At 36.0% G+C, this 19007-nt stretch overlaps 1 protein-coding gene across 9 annotated transcripts in view; it reads right to left on the bottom strand.

Moving 5' to 3' along the window:
• SPIDR (scaffold protein involved in DNA repair) overlaps positions 1-19007 on the bottom strand; it is a 584775-nt gene that overhangs the window by 405370 nt on the left and 160398 nt on the right. The gene's annotated exons all lie outside the window — the stretch shown is intronic.

The raw sequence follows: 19007 nt of genomic DNA, 5'->3' as shown, positions 1-19007 counted from the left end.
TATTTCTACCTTCCAATCTGTTAATATTTGCTTAATAATATTTAGATGCTCTGATATTGGGAGGGTATATAATTGTTATACCTATGTACTGAATCCTTTATCATGATAAAATGTCCTTTTTCTCATTTTCATTTTTGGCTAAGTATATTTTGTCTGATAGAAATCTGCCTACTCCACTTTCTTTTCATTTCCACTTGCATGGAATATCTTCTTCAATCCCTTCACTTTGAGGTAATGTGTGTCTTCAGAGCTGAAAAGAGTCTCTTACAGGCAGCAAATAGCTGGGACTTGGTTTTTGTTGTTGGTTTTTTTTTTAAATTTTATTTATTTATTTGACATAGTAAGAGAGAGAGCACACACACAAGCAGGGGGAGTGGCACACAGAGGCAGAGGGAGAAGCAGGCTCCCCACTGAGCAGGGGAGTCCGATGTGGGACTCAATCACAGGACCCTGGGATCATGACCTGAGCCGAAGGCAGTAGCTTAACTGACTAGGCCACCCAGGCACCCTTTTTTGTTTTTTTTTAACCCATCCAGCCACTCTGTTCCATTTGGTGAATTCAGTCCATTTACTTGTCGAATGATTACCTATATGCAAAGACTTACTACTGCCATCTCAGTGTTTCTTTTCTGGTTGCCTTAAATCTCCATTTGTTCTTTTTCCTCTGCTTCTGCATAACTTCACAAATTGGCAGTATTCCATGGTGGTATGTTCTGCCCCCCACCTTTTTTTTACATTTTGTGAATCCACTTTAGATTTTTGCTTTGTGGTTACCATGAGGTTTACATAGAACATCTCAAAAATAACAGTCCAATTTATGCTGAAAGCAACTTATCTTCACTTGGTCATAAAATCTTCACCCTTTTACGCCTACCCTTTCGTATTTTTGATGTCACAATTTACCTCTTTTTCTACTGTGCATTTGTTAACAAGTTACAGTTATAATTATTTTTAAGACTCTTTGCCTTTAATCTTATACTATAGTTGTTAATACATTAATTTATTACAGTATTGGAATTTTCTAATCTGACTATATTTTTCACCTTTACTGGTATGTTGTATACTTTCCCATGTCACTGAACTGCCTGAGTTTTCTTGTAGCTTGTTGAATTTCTTCAATACAGCTATTTTTAATCCTAAGCTAGATCACAGTATTTTGTGTGTTTGGCCTCAGTTGTCGAAAAATGATTTATAACTTCTGGTGATGGCATATTTCCTTTTTTTTAGTTCTTTATATTTTTGTGTTGCTGCTTTCACACTCAAATTATTTTTCTTGGTTATCTTTAGACTGTGGTACTGCTCCTTGGTGTTGCTTCCCTGGGGTTTCCTAGGTTTATCATGGATAGACCTGCTCCACTCTTCTTGCTCCCTCTTGTGGCAGAATTCTTAACCATTGTGTTTCCTCTTATTCTTATAACTCATCAGGCTGGCTGCAGGAAATCTCTTAGTTTTTAGAAGGTGGTGCTATAGCTCTAGTCTGTGGTTTTCCGCCCCGCCCACTGACCCTGGATGATTTTTCTGATACCTGCTCTCATTGCAACACTTGGGAGTACATATAAGGAATTAGCCACATAGTTGGGGGAGGTATGGGTTTTGCACTCGGGGCCCTGAGGGTGCCTGGTGGGGAGACCCTCAAGTGGAATACTTCATAAAAGCTTGTAGGCAAAATTCCCACTGAAGAACTAAAGCAGAAAATAAGAACCACATTCCTTTAATGCTCTTTGATACTGTTATCTGCTTCCTTCCCTTTCTCCTCTCTTCCCCCATGTCATGGAGGTCCTGCCTCAAACTCAGGGTGCCTGTAGAGAGAAATGAACTTATCTGGTTCCACACACACAACTACGATAGCTGGGTATTCACTTACCATTTTGTATAGCTGGGTATTCACTTACCATTTTGTACCTCCTCTACAGAAGTCTCCACTGACAGCTTACCTTATCAACTTGAGGAAAGAGAAGGCTCTGGAAGAGTACATCCCTCTCTACATGCAAATCTGTCCCTATACCGCTCTCAAGCTGTGCTGGAATGTCCTCTTAAGCAAAAAAACTTCTACAAATTCTTTCCTGCCTATGGGTATCTGCTCAGGTAAATGATATCCAGGGTTTTTTCCCTGACCAGGGAAGTCAGAGTGGAGCAAGTTCACTGACTCCCTGAATCCATAGCCCTTACCATCTTGTTTATTTTCAGATGCATAGGTAGGCTAGAAACCTCCCAGGTCCCTAGGCATGAGTGCTAAAGGTACTTTTGTTTGTGAATGGATGTCTAATTATTTGTTAAAAGACGAGAGAAAGGAGGAAGAACTCATATGGCCATGGTGCTGACATCACTCATCAGTATATCCTTAACTTTATAAGAAACTGCCACAGTTTTCCAAAGTAGATGTATGATTTTGTATTCCCCCCCAAAAAAACATGTGAGCACTCCAGTTACTCCTCATTCTCATTAGCATTAGTTATTGTCAAGTTGTTTGGTTTTTGGTGGTTTTTCAGTCATTCTAACAGGTGTTGTAACAAGTGTGTTTTACACATGGGAAACCACACATATGAATCTTAATTTCTATCTTCTAGAGAATCAGAAGTTTAGATAATTTCTATCTTCTAGAGAATCAGAAGTTTAGATATTAGTTTATTTGTTCCTGTAAGGCAACAACTGGTTAGAACTACTGCTACTTTTACACAAACATTTTCTCCATTATATCACAGCCCCTACCGCTCCCAATTATCTATGTCAGTCTGCTTCACACATTCACAGTATCTGCCTGATCTGCATAGTCATCTGAGTTTGAGACCCACATATAATTCTTGGTGGGAGCCAAGTGTGCCATACCCAGCCAAACCCCAAAAACTTAAATCCATATCTTCAGGTCCTTTTACAATCTTGCCCCAAACAACCTTTATAATTTTATCTTGAAACATCTTCTCCACCCTAAATTCTTATATCCAGTTTGCAAAGATACTTAAGTATGCCTCTAACTCATTACCACATTTCCTACTTTATGAAATCTTATAGTCTTCAAAACCCAACTCTGTCTCCTCTCTGAACTCATCTAGTTTCTTCACATTGCTTTTTAATACCTGTGACCTTAAAATAAGAACAAATTTATAGAAAAGTTGTTTCTCAAATATTACACTACTGGTTTCAAATTTAAATGTTCACTTAAACCAGCAATCCTCAACCATAATATGATGTAGGATGTGGTCAACAGCAGTGAAGAAATGTAAGATATGGCCATTAATAATACAGTTCAAGGTTTACATCTGCCCCCTTATTTCAGAAATTAGAGTAGAATCACATCACACATTCTCCCTTACATTCCAATAGGCTTTCTTTCTTTCATTTTTTTAAAAGATTTTTTTTGACAGAGAAAGAGAGAGAGCATAAGCAGGGGGAGTGGTAGTCAGAGGGAGAAGGAGAAGCAGGCTCCCCGCTGAGCAAGGAGACTGATGCAGGGCTCAATCCCAGGACCCTGGGATCATGACCCAAGCTGAAGGAAGACACTTAATTGACTGAGCCACCCAGACACCCCTCCAATAGGCTTTCTTGTGTAACAGAATCAGGCATGAAATAATAGCTAGTACCAGGAATGTACATAGCTTTGAAAGTATGATACATAAATTATATTGTTATCCTTCATATGTATCAAATTTAAAAAGCAGTTTAGAACCACCAGTCTTAGCCATCATACTGTGAAACATTCCCACAAGTAATCTATTTCCACTCAGAGTTTCTTCTTGGGAATCTGTAAATTCTCTTTGTTATAATTTACTTAATCTCTCTTCTACACATTTCATTCTTTAAGATGGGAATGATAATAATAGCAAAGTTCCTGGATTGTTAAGAAAAAACAAACCATACATGAAATGACCTAGTAGAGTGTCTGCTACAGACAGGTTAAGTATATAATAAATGTACTAGAAGCATTTTCTTTTTCCCTCCGCTTCATCAATTCATTGATTCAGTCAACATTTGGTGAGAATCTACCGCATGCCACCCTCTGTGCTAGTACTGAATGACAAATAAATCAAAGGTCAGAATAATGTACAGTCAAAGGTCAGATTAATGAAGAGAGGGGATTTATAGTCTCTTCCTGAATACAAGAAAAATCTAACTCTGAGATACCTGGAGCCAAAAATAGTGGAGAAAATACCACTTTTATTTTCCTATTTACTTCTTAGTTTTAAAACCCTAACCAAATTTTTATATTGGAAAAAAATTTTTTTAGGGAAACCTACACAGTAAGAGTACTATATCCTCAAATTTATATGAAGTAATTTTAAAAAGTGAAGAAAACAAAGATCAAACCTAACAAAAAACAAAACAAGGCTACAATCTTTAAAACATTTCCTAGGAGAAGTATTAACACGGAAAACATAGCATCTACTTAACTAGACATAATATCAAAATACTGGCATAAGAATGTTAGGATAGCTAGATAATGATCCTGGAGTGCCTATGTCTTAACAATTTCCAATCCGATGGAACCCTAGATGAAACCGATAAATATATTCTTTACAACTTACCTATACATTCTGAAAAGTCTGTTCATAAGTATGACCACTGGTTTTATGAACATGCAGGGATCAAACCCACAAGTATTATGTTAGTACAGTATTGCTTAATGATAGAAAGGAAAGGCAGGCAAGAGAGACATCTGCTCTAAAGATAAGTAAATACTGCAAAACCAGTAGGCATAAGAAAGGCAATAATAAGAAGGGGAGTTTACAATGTATACCCCCAAAAAACTCTAAAAAATATAAAATCAGGACTTATTTCAAAGGACAATAGAGGATAAATTAGAAACATGAGTAACTGTGCTCCCATTATGACTAGATAACAAATGGCAAAAACTCTAAAGAGGAAAGCAGTGAGGCCAAAGAAAAAGCCATGAGTTGGCAGTCATTCTATCTGTTTCTATCCCTGGACCTCCTCTTTGTCCAGATAATTTCTCCATTTACCAATCATGGGTCATTGAGAGTTTACTTCCCTAATATTCAAATGATTCTATATGAAAATAATCATACAGATAAGTTCAGGTAAGATGGCAAACAGGGAGGCTGAGCTTACCCCATCCCATGAATACACTGCGATAACAGCTACATATATGCAACTAACTCTGAAAACGATCTAAAAAATGGCAGAACAGACCTCCTACAGTGGATCATACAGAAGAAGCCATAATGAAAAGGGTAGAAGGGGCAGAGACAAGGTTGGGAACCAAACCCTCTGGAGAGACTAATCACAAATGGGAGGGCCATGACAAGCACAAAGAAGCAAGATGATCAGACCCCACACCAGGTACTCCAGGCACTAGGGACCTGCACTAGGAAGACAAATCCTCATAATATCTGGCTTTGAAAACTACTGGGGCTTAACTTTGGGAGCTTTTAAAATCAATGGGGCTTAACTCCAAGTACTTTAAAAATCATTATGCTTAACTACAGGAAAGCCAAAAGTTGATAGGAAACTTAGCCCCCAAGCTTAATAAGCTAGCATAATTAATAACTTGGCCCAAGACACAGCACAGAAGCAGCAGTTTGAAAATTACCAGGGGTATATGTGAAAGAGACTTGTTATTAATCTCAGAACATGAACTGGAGAGGCAGGGGTCTTCAGTGATAGAAAGGCAAGGCAGGTAAGAGAGTGATGGTAGGTGCCATTTCTCTTACCCTCACCCAGTCTACATGGCTGGACACTTGCAGAAGCCAACATGCACACTCTCCGTCTACCTTGCAGACTCACCCCATCCAACATGCTGAATACAGCAGGCTTTCTCCAAAGTGGCTTCTACCCACCATACACCCTGTAAACACCTAGGGCCAGTACAACTCCAAAGTGACTCTTACCCTGGGGAGAAGGGAAGATAACCCCACACACATACCAACATGCCTTCAATTCCACCAGCCAAGCATCTCAGCTAGCTGCACAGAGTCAGCCCTGCTGTTTGGTACACCCATAACTGTGGCAGAGAGGCTGAATGCGGACACCTAATCTGACTGATGGCCCTACCCAGCAACAAGGCAGTAGTAGCCTCAGCAGATAGGCTTCTCAATAGCACAGGAATCAAACCCTGCCCAGTATGCCTGCAGCAGCAAAATGGGTCATTGCAGCTGCCTAGCTGAAGGCAAGTGCAACTCATCAGAACAGTAGGGTATAAAAAGCCCAGGCAGGAAACACTTCTGAAGTGCATGGTTCTGATGACCAGAAGGGACTGCACTACAGAGTACCAGAGGACTTCTACACAAGGCTACTACTTTCCAGACCAGGATATGTAGCTGACCTCACTAACACACTGAAATCAACACAGAGAGTTAGACAAAATGAAAACACAGAGGACTATGTCCCAAATGAAAGAATAAGACAAAATCACAACAAAAGAGGTAAATGAAATGGAGATAAGCAATATGCCTGATTAATAATTTAAAGTAATGGTCATAAAGATACTCATGGGAATTGAGAAAAAGAGTAGATGAAGTCAGTGAGAATGTCAACAAAGAGATCAAAAGTATAAAAAAGAACCAGTCAGAGATGAAGAATTTAAAAACTATAAAAAATACACTAGAGGGAATCAATAGCAGATTAGAAGAGGTAGAAGACCAGATCAGCAATCTGGAAAAAAAGGATAATGGAAAGCAACCAAGCTGAGGAGCAAAAATAAAAAAATAACAGAAGCAAGAAAAGGTTAAGGGAACTCAGAGACATCATCAAACATCCCATTTGCACTACACGGATCCAAGGAGAAGACAGAAAAGAAGGCAGAATGCTTCTTTGAAGAAATAATAGCTGAAAACTGTCCTGACCGGGGCGGGGGGGGATATCCAGAGTGAAGAAGCATAGAAAGCCACTAACAAGGGAGCCACTAACCCAAGGAGGTCCACACCAAGACACATACTAATTAAAATGACAAAAAGTAATGATAAAGAAAGAATTTTAAAAGCAGCAAGAAGAAAGAAAACAGTTACATACAAGGGAAACCCCATAAGGCTATAAACTGATTTTCAACAGAAACTTTGCAGGCCACAAAAGAGTGGCATGATATATTCAAAGTGTTGAAAGGAAAAACCCTGCATCCAAGAATACTCTTCTTAACAACAACTTTAACATTTAGAATAAGAGAGATAGAACCTCCTAAACAAACAAGTTACAGGAGCACATCACAACTAAACCAGTCTTACAGGAAATGCTAAAGGAAATTCTAAGTGGAATGAAAAGGCCCTCATTAGGGATGCCTGGGTGGATCAGTCGGTTAAGTGTCTGCCCTCAACTCAGGTCATGATCCCAGGGTCCTGAGATCGAGTCCCGCATTGGGCTCCTTGCTCATCGGGAGACTGCATCTCCCTCTATCTGCCGCTTCCCCTGCTTGTGCTCTCTCTCTCTCCAACAAATAAATAAATAAAATCTTAAAAAAAAAAAAAAAAGGCCCTCATTAGAAGAAAGTTATAAAAGGCAGATATTTCACAGGTAAAAGCAAACATATAGTAAAGGTAGTAGATTAGTCACTTATAAAGCCAGTAAGTAAGGAGGGTAAAACAGAAAAGTAGTCAAATCAATTATATCTATAAAAGTTAAATATGTAGAACAAAAAGATGTAAAATATAATAATATATACATAAAACGTTAAGGGGGAAGTAAAACTAGTGCTTTCAGAATGTGTTCAAACTTAAGTGGTCAACAACTTAATAGACATATGTTATATATGAATCCAATGGTAAGCATAAATAAAAACCTATAAAAAATATAACCTATAATAGATAAGCAAAAAAGAGAAAGGAAGCCAAGCATAACACTAAAGGAAGCCATCAAACCACAAAAAAAAAAAAGGAAAGCAAAAGAAAGGAACAAAGAACTACAAAAGCAACTCAAAACAATCAGTACGTACCTATCAATAATTACTTTGAATATAAATGGACTAGATGTTCCAATCAAAAGACACGGGGTGACTGAATGGAAAAAACAAGATCCATGTATGTACTGCCTCCAAGAGACTCACCTCACACCTAAAGACACATACAGACTAAAAGCAAAGGAATGGAAAAACATACACCGTGCAAATGGAAACAGAAAAAATAAATAAATTAAAAGCTGGGCAGCGATACTTATATCAGACAAAACAGACTTTAAGACAAAGACCATAACAAGAGACGAAGAAGGACACAACATAATGACAAAGGGATCAATCCAACAGGAGGCTATAACATTTATAAATACCTACGCACCCAATGTAGGAACATCTAAATACATAAAGCAAAAATTAACAAAGTAAGAAATTTATAGTAATATAATAATAGTAGAGAATTTTAACAGATCAGCCAGACAGAAAATTTATCGATTTGGCTCTGAACGACACAGTAGACCAGCTAGACCTAATAGTTATGCACAGAACATTCCACCCAGCAGAAAACACATTCTTTTCAAGTATACATGGAACATTCTCTAGAATAGATCACATGTTAGGCCACAAAACAAGTCAAAAAATTCAAGAAGATTGAAATTACATCAAATATCTTTTCTGATTGCAATGGTATAAAACTAGAAATCAATTACAAGAAAAATCTAGAAACAACACATATATATATAGAGGCTAAACAATTTGCTATTAAACAACTAACAGATCAGCCAAGAAATTAGAAGAAATTTAAAAAAAATGAATAAATAGAGACAAATGAAAATGCAAATGCAATGGTCCAAATCTTTGGAACATAAAAGCATTTCTAAGAAGGAAGTTTATAGTGATATAAGTCTACCTCAAGAAATAAGAAAAATCACAATAACCCAACCTTCCACCTAAAGGAGACAGAAAAAGAAAAAACAAGATCAAAAATCTAGAAGAAAAGAAATAATAAAAATTAGAACAGAAATAAATGAAATAGAGACTAAAAAGAACAACAGAAAAGCAATAAAATCAAGAGCTGCTTCTATGGAAAGAAAAACAAAATTAATAAACCTTTAGTCAGATTCATCAAATAAATAAAATGAGAAATAAACAAGGCGATATAACAACCAATACCACAGAAATACAAAGGATTATAAGAGAATGTTATGAAAATTTATATGCCAAAAAATGGGCCAAACTAGGAAAAAGATGGATAAATTCATAAAAGCATACACTCTTCCCAAACTGAATCAGGAATCGAAAATTTAAATGAACTAATTATAGTAATAAAATTGAGTTAGTAATAAAAAAAAAAAAACTGCCAAGAAACAAAGTCCAGGAGCAGATGGCTTCACAGGTGAATTCTACCAAACAAAAAGAGGGGGAAAAAATTTCTAGACTCATTCTAAAGGGCAGCATTACCAAGATACCAAAACTAAACAAAGACACTACAAAACTAGAAAACCACAAGCCGTTATCTCTGATAAACACAGATGCAAAAATCTTCAACAAAATATAAGCAAACCAAATTCAACAATACATTAAAAAAAACCATTCACGATGATCAAATGAGATTTATTCCAGGGATGTAAAGGGGGTTCAATACTGGCAAGTCAATGTAATACATATTAATAAGAGAAGGGACAAAAAACATATGATCATCAATACAGATGCAGATAAAGCATTTGACAAAATATAATGTCTATTCATGATAAAAACTCTCAAAAAAGTGGGTTAAGAGGGACCATACTACAACACCATAAAGGCTGTATATGATAACAGCTAACACCATACTCATGGTAAAAAACTAAAAGCTTTTCCCCTAAGATCAGGAACAACATAAGGATGCTGACTCACCACTTTTATTCAACACAGTACTGTAAGTAGCTGTGGCAATCAGAAGAGAAAAAAATGCAACCAAATTGATTCAAAAAAAAAAAGTATACCTGTTGCTACTTGCAAAAGACATAATACTACATATAGAAAATCTAAGACTCTACTAAAAACTAAGAACTGATAAGTGAATTCAGTAATGTTGCAGAATAAAAAATTGACATACAGAAATCTGTTATAGTTCTATACGCTAATAGCAAAGTTGCAAAAAGAGAAATTAAGAAAAAAAACCCATTTACAATTGCACCAAAAGAATAAAATGCCTAGGAACAAATTTAACCAAGGAGGTGGAAGACCTATCTTAAAACTATATGACACTGATGAAAGAAATTGAAGATTACACAAATAAATGCAGAGGTGTACCATGTTACAGAACTGCAAGAAATATTGTTAAAATGTCCATACTATGCAAAACAATCAAAGGATTCAATGCAATCCCTATCAAATTAGCAACAGTATTTTTCACAAACTATGACAAGTAATTCTAAAATTTGTATGGAAACACAAAAGAACAACAGCCAAATAGCCAAAGCAATCATGAGAAAGAAGAGCAAAGCTAGAGGTATCATAATCCCAGATTCCAAGATATACTACAGAGCTGCAGTCATTAAAAAAGTATGAGACCCATACAAAAACAGACATAAGTTTATGGAACAGAACAGATTGCCCAGAAATAAACCCAAACCTATATGGTCAATTAATCTATGACAATGGGGGCAAGAATATATAATGGAGAAAAGACTCTTCAATAAATGGTACTGGGAAAACTGTGAACAGCTACATGTAAATGAATTAAACTGGACCGCTTTTCTACACCATACAGAAAAATAAACTCAAAATGGATTCAAGACCTAAATATGAGATGTGAAACCATAAAAATCCTAGAAGAAAACACAGGCAGTAATTTTTTCTGACATTGGCCTTAGCAACATTTTTCCGGATAAGTCTCCTGAGGCAAGGGAAACAAAAGCAAAAATTTGGATTACACCAAAATGAAAGCTTTTGCACAGTAAAGGCAACAATCAACACAACAAAAAGGTACCCTAGGAAATGGGAGAAAATATTTGCAAATGATATATCCAATAAAGGGTTAATATCCAAAATACATAAAGAACATATACAACTCAACACCAAAAAAACCAAACCACCCAATTAAAAAATGGGCAGAGGACATTAATAGACATTTTTCCAAGGAAGACACACAGATGGCCAATAGACACATGAAAAGATGCTCAAGATCACTCAACATCAGGAAAATGCATATCAAAACCACAGTGAGCTATCATCTCACACCAGTGAGAATGGCTAGTATCAAAAAGCCAAGAAAAGAAGTTTGGGGGAGGATGCAGAAAAAAAGGAACTCTCGTGCACTGCTGGTGGGAATGTAAACTGGCACAACCACTGTGGAAAACACTATCAAGGGTCCTCAAAAAATTAAAACCAAAAATACCATACGATCCCACAAATCCATTACTGGGTATTTACACAAAGAAAACAAAAACACTAATTCAAAGAGATACATGCAACCCTATGTTTCTTGCAACATTATTAATAAGAGCCAAGATATGTAAGCAACTTAGAGTATCCACTGACAGATGAATGGATAAAGAAGATGTGATATGTATATATATATATATATACATATATATATATATATATACACACACACAAACAGAATATTACTTCACCATATAAAGGAATGAGATCTTGCCATTTACAACAACATGGATGGACCTAGAAGGTACTAAGATAAGTGAAACAAGTCAGAAAAAAATACCATATGATTTCACTTGTATATGGAATCTAAAAAACAAACAAACAAAAAACTGGACTCTTAAATACAGCAAACTGGTGGTTGCCAAAGGAAAGGTACATGGGGGGGGCTAGGTAAAATAGATAAAGGGGAGTAAAAGGTAAAAACATCCAGTTATAAAATAAATAAGTGACAGAGATTAAAGTACAACATAGGGAATATATTCAATTATATTGTAATAACATTGTATGGTAACTATACTTACTGTGGTGAGCACTAACAGTATAGAACTATTGAATCAATAATGTACACCTGAAACTAATTTGACATTGTATGTTAATTATATCTCAACTTAAAAAAAGAAAAGAAGCATACAGAAATATCTGCAAAATAGGCAAAAGCCCCTACATTTATGCTAAATTTTGGTAAAAACAGCCTTCTATAACAGTTTTCCTAAATATAAGATTTTATATGAAATATCTTTTTCAAGACCATTTGTAACAGGAATAGAGGGTGAGAAATGGGGGGAAGTATAAAATAGAAGGCAGAGTTGCAATGAACATATTCTTAAAACTATTTGGAAAATGACAGAAAAAGCTAAAGCAAAATATAGCTACCTCTGAGAAACATGTTCTTGTGTCATTTTGGCAAGGTAGCAGGCAGGATAGGAAATGGGGGTAAGAGGTAGGATTAGAGAGTAAAAGACTCATGTAGGAACTGCTGATACAACCAGGTATCTCGAGATAATATCAATATTTTCTATATACTATGGCAGGAAATTATAATGGGTGTAATAAAGCTCTAGAAAAGGAATTTGGAAAATATTCCTGGAGGTACACAGGAATATTCCCTTAAGTTGAATCCATGAGGGACAAAAGTTACTGGAGGCTCTGGAAACTAAGGGACCCAGGGAGCTGGTGCAAATAATTTAAAATTTAGACAACTTAAATCAGGGATAAAGATGTAGGTATAGAAAAATAAAATTCTCCTTTGCATTAAAATTACCTGCAAAAAGGTAATACATTTCTTTAAAGTGAGAAATGAAATTTTGGAAATGGAACAGTAAATTGAACTTAGCATTGTATATTATTACAATATAAATGCATACAATATATTTTTTACTTACTTTCAAGGTCTTTTAAGCAAACAAAAAACATACACATCTATATATCTCAAAAGTCCTAAATTACAGCCAAAATCAGTATTATTTTTCCCATAGATTTTAAGTTGCTTAAGCAAGAATTCTTCTATTACAAGAGATCTTTAATAACATAAAGCTCACAACTGGAAAGAAAACACTGTGCTACCTCATAGGCTTGCTGTGAGAAGTGAATGAAATGAAGTATGCAAAAATTAGAAAAGTCTCAAATACACAATACTGTTTCAAATACACAATACTGTTTCAACCCCAACTATTCTACTACCAACTGGGTATATTACAATTCAATTTTCATCCTAACTTCTCCAAAACAGCACAGAATCCACACATTAAGGTGAAAGTACGGCACAAAATTGTCCTTACTTTACACCAGCCACAGGTTCCATGCATCCCCAAGTTGACTAGCTACAACCCCCTGATGTTTAATAATTCACTACAACAACTCACAGAACTCAGGAAACAAATGAAAAGAAATTATAGTTTTCTTATAAAGAATACACACAGGATGTAGTCTGGGAGGGTCCCAGATGCACCACTTCCATGCCCTCTCCCTGTGGAATCAGGCCCTGTCAACCTCCCTGTAGTCTGATGTGCTCACTAGTCAAGAAGGGCCAGAGTCCACAGTTTCTACTGGAGGTTCATTACTTAGGAACAATTGATTAAATGACTGGCCTGACTAAATATCAGCCAAATTGAAGTCTCAATCCTCTCTTTCCTTGGTGTTTCTGGTGAACAACCTCCAACCTGAAGCTATTTAGAGGCCTACTTTATCAGCATAAAGAAGACATCTTATCCCTCAGGAAATTCCACGGGTGTGTAAAGCTCTGTAGTACGAACTGGGGACAAAGACTAGATGTATTCTTTCTTATACCGCAGACAGACCTAAAGTTAAATCTCACCTCTTCCACCTATCAGCTAGAATCCTTAGATAATTTAACTGCCTTCCAGGTCTTCCGCTTGTATCTCTGTAAAAGAAGAATACTAAATGCCCTGTGCAACTGTGGAGAAAATTAACTAGACTAAGCAAGAAGATGGCAGGCACAGAAGAATGAGCACAAGCTTTACATCAGTCCTGCACTCAATTCAGGTCCTACCACTAATTAGCTATGTAACCTTGAGCTATTCTTTTATTCCCGAGGTCAAAGTTGTTTGCTCGCTTCTTTTTTTTTTTTTCTTTCTTTCCCAAAGTTGCTTTAGTCAGAAATATTCTAACATATCTACCTCACATTCCAGGAAAAAATAGGACTACTCCAAGCTGTTATAAGAAAACATCATCCATTACCACGCTCACAGCAATGGACAGATCATCTAAACAGATCAACAAGAAAACAAGGGCTCTGAATGACACACTGGACCAGATGGACTTCACAGATATATACAGAGCATTTCATCCTAAAGCAACAGAATACCCATTCTTCTCGAGTACACATGGATCATTCTCCAGAAGAGATCACATACTGGGTCACAAATCAGGTCTCAACTGATACCAAAAAATTGGGGTTATTCCCTGCATATTTTCAGACCACAATACTTTGAAACTTGAATTCAATCACTAAAGGAAATTTGGAAGGAACTCAAAACACTTGGAGGTTCAAGAGCATCCTACTCAAGAATAAATGAGTCAACCAGGAAATTAAGGAAGAATTTTAAAAATTCAAGGAATCTAATGAAAATGAAAATACAACTGGTCAAAACCACTGGAATACAGCAAAGCTGGCCCTAAGAAGGAAGTACATAGCCATTCAAGTCTCTCTCAAAAAATTAGAAAAGTCTCAAATACACAAGCTAACCTTAACCTAAAGGAGATGGAAAAAGAACAGCAAATAAAACCTAAACCAAGCAGGAGAAGAGAAATAATAAAGATTAGACCAGAAATCAATGAAATAGAAACCAGAAAAACAGTAAAAGAAATCATTGAAAATAGAAACTGGTTCACTGAAGGAATTAATAAGATCAATAAACCCCTAGCTAAACTTATCAAAAAGAAAAGAGAAAGGACTCAAATTAATAAAATCATTAATGAAAGAGGAGAAATCATGACCAACACCAAGGAAATACAAACAATTTTAAGAACATATTATACCAGCAATTTAGGCAATCTGGAAGAGATGGATGCATTCCTGGAAACTTATAAACTACCAAAACTGAAACAGGAAGAAATACAAAACCTGAACAGACCCATAAGCAGCAAGAAATTCAAACAGTAATCAAACATCTCCCAAAAAAACAAGAATCCAGGGCCAGATTGTTTCCCAAGGGAATTGTACCAAACATTTAAAGAAGAACTAATACCTATTCTTCTGAAGCTGTTTCAAAAAAATAGAAATGGAAGGAAAAATTTCAAACTCGTTCTATAAGGCCAGCATTACCTTGATCCCAAAACTAGACAAAGACTGCACTAAAAAGGAGAATTACAGATCAATATCCCTGATGAACAAGGATGCAAAAATTCTTACCAAGATACTGGCCAATAGGGTCCAACAGTACATTAAAGGGATTATTAACCACAACCAAGTGGGACTTATCCTGGGCTGCACGGGTGGTTCAACATTTGCAAATCAATCAGTGTGATACATGACATTAACAAAAGAAAGGACGAGAACCATCTGATCCTCTCAACTGATGCAGAAAAAGCATCTGACAAAATACAGCATCCTATTAAATTAAAATTCTCCCCAGTGTAGGGATAGAGGAAACATACCTCAATATCAAAAAAGCCATCTATGAAAAACCCACAGCAAATATCATCCTCAATGGGGAGAAACTGAGAGTGAAAAGCTCCCCTAGGGCAGGAACACAACAGGGATGCCCACTCTCACCACTGTTGTTCAACATAGTACTAGAAGTCCTGGTCTCATCAATAGACAACAAAAAGAAATAAAACGCATTCAAACTGGCAAAGAAGAAGTCAAACTCTCACTCTTTGCAGATGACATGATAATTCATGTGGAAAACCCAAAAGACTCCACCCCAAAATTGCTACAGTTCATACAGGAATTCAGCAACATGGCAGGATGTAAAATCAATGCACAGAAACCAGTTTTATTTCTATACACTAACAATGAGACTGAAGAAAGAGAAATTAAGGAAACAGTCCCATTTACAATTGCACCAAAAACCATAAGATGCTTGGAAATAAACCTAACCCAAGAGGTAAAGGATCTATACGCTAGAAACTATAGAACACTTATGAAAGAAACTGAGGAAGACACAAAGAAATGAAACAACATTCCATGCTCATGGGCTGGAAGAATAAATACTGTTAAAATGTCTATGCTACCCAAAGTAATCTACACATTCAATGCAATCCCTATCAAGATACCATCAGTTATTTTTCAGAGAGCTGGAACAAATAACTCTAAAATTTGTATGGAACCGAAAAGGATCCCGAATAGCCAAAGCTGGTGAAATCACAATTCCAGACTTAAAGCTATATTACAAAGCTATGATCATTTACAGGATTTATACTGGCACAAAGAGAGACACATAGATCAATGGAACAGAAAAGAGATCCCAACACTATGGTCAACCTATCTTTGACAAATCAGGAAAGAATATGGAATGGAAAAAAGGACAGTCTCTTCAATAAATGGTGCTGGGAAAATTGGACAGCCACATGCAGAAGAACGAAACGATCTTTTTCTTACACCATACACAAAGAGAAACTCAAAATGGATGAAAGACCCCAAAGTGAGACAGGAATCCATCAAAATCCTGGAGGAGAACACAGGCAGTAACCTCTTTGACCTCGGCCACAGGAACTTCCTGCTAGACATGTCTCCAAAGGCACAGGAAACAAAAGCAAAAATGAAATATTGGGACTTCACCAAGATAAAAAGCTTCTGTACAGCAATGTAAACCAGTCAACAAAACTAAAAGGCAACCTACAGAACAGGAGAGGATATCTGCAGGTGACATTACAGATACAGGGCTAGTATCCAAGATCTATAAAGAACTTCTCAAACTCAACACCCAAAAAGCAAAAAATCCAGTCAAGAATCGGGCAGAAGACATGAACAGACATTTCTCCAAAGAAGACATACAGATGGCCAAAAGACACATGAAAAAATGCTCCACACCACTTGTCATCAGGGAAAGACAAATCAAAACCACAATGAGATACCACCTTATACCAGTCAGAATGGCTAAAATTAACAAGACAGGAAACAACAAATGTTGGCAAGGATGTACACTGCTGGTGGGAATGCAAGCTGGTACAGCCACTCTGGAAAATGGTATGGAGATACCTCAAAAAGTTAAAAATAGAGCTATCCTATGAACCTGCAATTACAATACTGGGTATTTTACCCCAAAGATACATGTGCAGTGATCCGAAGGGGCACTTGCACCACATACGTTCATAGCAGCAAGGTCCACAATAGCCAAACTGTGGAAAGAGCCAAGATGCCCATCAACAGAAGAATGGATAAAGAAGATGTGGTATATATATACACTGGAATATTACTCAGCCATCAGAAAGGATGAATACTTACCATTTACTTCGACGTGGATAGAACTGGAGGGTATTATGCTAAGTGAAATAAGTCAGTCAGAGAAAGACAATTATCATATGGTTTCACTCATATGTGGAATATAAGAAACAGGGCAGAGGACCATTGGGGAAGGAGGGAAAACTGAATGCGAAGTCATCAGAGAGGGAGACAAATCATGAGAGATTCTCAACTATAGGAAACAAACTGAGGGTTGCTGGAAGGGAGATGGGTCGGGGTATGGGGTTAATTGGGTGATGCGCATTAAGAAGGGCACATGATGTGATGAGCACTGGGTGTTATATGCAACTGGTAAATTGCTGAACACTACAAAAAAGAAAAAAGAAAAAAAATCATCCATTGACAATAACTAAAATGTAAAACTACAACAAAAACAGAAATGGAGAAAAATGGAACACAAAAAGAACTTTTTCTTTTTGTGGATACTCAGGAATAGATACTCACATGTAAAAGCTAATATATTACAAATTCAATGTGCCAAAATATGGGGAAAAAGAATCAATAGATAATAAATGCTACTAGGGAAAGTACATAGACTCAAACTTATACTTCATACCACAGTAAAATTCCAAATACATTAAAGTATTTTAAATGTTTTCAAATCCAAATATTCTAAAAAAGATTAACAAAATAGAATGTTTATCTCAATAATAATTACCTTAACTATGAAGAAAATTATGAAAGACTCTCCTATAGTAAAAGTGAAAATTTGTGTACCCACTGTGCATACTTTTATAAAGCACTTATATTTTTAAAGTATTTATATAAATGTCTTTTATAATTCTCCATATTATACACCCCAAAGGAATATATAAAATATAATGAGAAATCAAAAAGCAAACAAAAATTTCAAGTTCACTAAAATTTTTTAAATACTTATCAAAACAACTATTGCTCCATTCTATGTCTGTTAAATGAAAAAAGAAAGAAAATTATTTTCACTGCCATTTCCAACCTACAAGCATAGTTCTGATCTTTGGTGCCTTCTGTTCTTACCCACATAATTTCAGGGATTTCCTTTGTTGAGGACACATAAAGGGTTAAGATTTAATGAAATTGGGAGTGGCATACATTAGTGGGTCTCTTTATTTTAAAAATCATGTTATTTTATATTTAAAAAGTATACAGAAATCTCTTGCTAACTATACAAAATCCTCCTCCTCCTCATGCAAAATATTGGTATGAATAATAGACTTTTATAATACTCAGTTGACCAAAGTAGCCCAAAATGAAAGGACCATTGCCTTCAAGCAAACATACAGCACATTCTTTCCAAAAATGTTCAACTGGTTAGTATCTACTTTCACTTGATTCCAAAGCTCCCTTCTCTGGAATGCCTTTCTAGCCATTTTCAATCCTAGAAAGTGCTTTCTTTGCTCAACTTTTTTACAATTCTCATTTGATTATAAATTCTCAAAAATATTCTGTAAATAATTCATTTCTAAATAACAATATTTATTAGTATAATCAAAATGCCAAATAAGGTATGTAACAGACATAGATGGATAACAGGATAAAAAACAAATAAGGAGAGGTTACAGAAAAATATTTCTGATGTGTTCGAACATTTTAAGGCCTAAGTTCAGTCACAGTCCTGTCTCTATTCTCACTGGTTCAACTCTAAGGAAATAATTAACCAGAAAAGAGATAAGTGCAAGTCTGTATATGTCTATCTGTATGTAGACACCTTTAATAACAGTGAAAAAATGGATAATTCAGTCCAACAAATATTAATTATAATAAATATTTATTAAGTACCTATATTTAGGGCTGGGAATAAAGTAGTGAATGAAAAAAGACAAATTCCCCACTTTTATACTA

Source organism: Callorhinus ursinus, unplaced genomic scaffold (assembly GCF_003265705.2).
Source record: "Callorhinus ursinus isolate GAN/ISIS: 27379988/994484 unplaced genomic scaffold, GSC_fseal_2.0 scaffold5, whole genome shotgun sequence".
NCBI lineage: Eukaryota > Metazoa > Chordata > Mammalia > Carnivora > Otariidae > Callorhinus > Callorhinus ursinus.
This window is presented reverse-complemented; position numbering and strand designations above follow the sequence as displayed.